Source organism: Entamoeba invadens, assembly GCF_000330505.1.
Source record: "Entamoeba invadens IP1 unplaced genomic scaffold scaff_1105074725313, whole genome shotgun sequence".
Lineage (NCBI taxonomy): Eukaryota > Evosea > Mastigamoebida > Endamoebidae > Entamoeba > Entamoeba invadens.
Window position 1 is genome coordinate 348,451 of NW_004440263.1, and position 2,265 is coordinate 350,715.

Genomic DNA, 2,265 nt, shown 5'->3' on the forward strand with positions numbered 1-2,265 from the left:
TATTTGTTTAGAGAGTATGAAACTCCTCCACTTGGTGTGGCATCAAGGACTCGATGGCTTGAGATTGTAAAAAATATCAGAGATATCGAAGAAAATTATGGTCTGATTTTGTTGTATCAACAACAACCAAAAGCACACAGTGTTATGATTGCATACATGAAAAAGATCTTTGTTAAAAAACAAATCTTTACCCAATAATATAAACATTTGAATTGGATAAAGATAAAACACTTATGAATTTCAAAGCTTTGCACGATGTTCTGTATCTTGTGAAAAGTCTTTGCACTGTATTCCAAGAAGAAAAATCATTCATATTTGTTTTTGGGAGCGAGTTCAATTATTCCGAATGTATCTGATCAATGTTTTGAATAATGTGCGAAAAAATGATTTCTCAGATTTGTATTTTTTGGGTAATGACTCGAATTGTAATACCCCAAACACTGAAGTTGACTTGGATTTTTTACAATGTTTATTACAAACTGTTATTCAATATTTTGATATCAGATTCAACACGATTTCATCTTCTGAAGATATCAGACAATTTGTTGATGTTTTGAGAAAATGTTCCAATTTGCCAGATTATTTGGTTAACAGTACAAATAATTCAATGGATGATGATGAAAACAGAATCGAGATTGATAGTGAAGATGTTGTAGAAACCACTTCTAAAGAAATTGAAGATGTTTAATATTGTATTGACGAGAATGAAGTGAACAATATCCTCAGTGAAATGTTCGGAGAATTACCAAAGAATGATATTGAACTAATCAATGGTAATAATTTAATAGGAATTGATAATACCGACTTTAACATCGAAGGGCTCATGTACATGTTTTACAAACCAGATGAAATTATCAATAAATTTTCCGATAACACACTTGAAGAAAAAAGTGACTTTACAATACCCAAAGTATTTGAAGATACCAAAGAAGAACTTGAAAATTTGGAATCTCTTATTAAAAGTAATTTGGATTTGATCAAATCAGAATCAAAAGGGAATTACTTAAGGTCAAAATTTGACATTGAATTGATCAAAAAACCGGATGTGTAAGAAGTTATAACTTTTTGGATGTTTATCCTTTTATGGAGAAGAAAGATTATCCAAAACTTGAAGAAATAGTAACTATTTTACTAAGTACTTTTTCTACTTCCGTTTCTGTTGAAAGATTTTTTTCACAAGTGAAACATGCTTTTCATTTGAATTTGGATATTGATGGTGTCATTGCAAAACTATATTACCGTAATTTGAATCACAAAATGATTTTTGATTTCAAAACCAATTTCGACAATTGATATGAAACACCTCAATATATTAAATTTTATTTATATTTTTATTGTTTGAAATAGATATATATCTAATAATATATTTTATTTTATTTGAATAATTATTTGTAATAATTATTAACACATTGAATGATTATTTTAAAAATAATCGTTTAAATTATAATTACTATATTTTAATTTGTTAATTTTTATTAATTCTGAATGTTTAATTATTATTCTTAATTTGTTTAAATAAATATATTTTTAATTTATTTCACTATTTAATTATGTTTGTTTAATTATATTTAACACACAATTAATAATAATAATAATTATAATAATAATAATAATAATTATTATTATTATTATTATTACAAGACAAATTAAAATTAATTTTGTTGTTAACTTAATTAAACAAACATATAATATAATATATTTATTTACAATATATATTATTTTTAATTGATATATGATTATTTGATATGTAATATAAATATAACTAAACACTTTTTTGAAACAAATATATTTATAAGTTTTATAATATTATTTTAATAACAAACTTATCAATTTGAAAAAAATAGTTATTTTTTCTTCCAAGGTTTTATTTTTAAATTCGGCATTTTGAACAAAACAATAACCAAAAAGTGAAAGATTTATATTATTTCTTCGTAACATTTATTATTTTATAAAAACACCTCCAATTTTAGATTATTTACTTTGAAAAAAAACAAGTTGGTAAAGATAAATGCACTTTTGGGCAAAAAAGCTTGAAAAAAGACTGGGTTTTTAAAAAATGCAAAAGCTATGGAGTATGTTGGGTTTGGGAAAATGGCATGGGTCGGCACAATTCGGTTTTTCTGTGTTAATTTTTTTTATTTTTTTTTGTGGCAAATTTTTTACACATTTTTTAAACCGATAATTAAAATCTTTTTTTGGCTTTTGCAAGTGACAATTATAGAACAAAGGAGCAGAAAAAATGTTATTCGAAATTGTTTTTATATA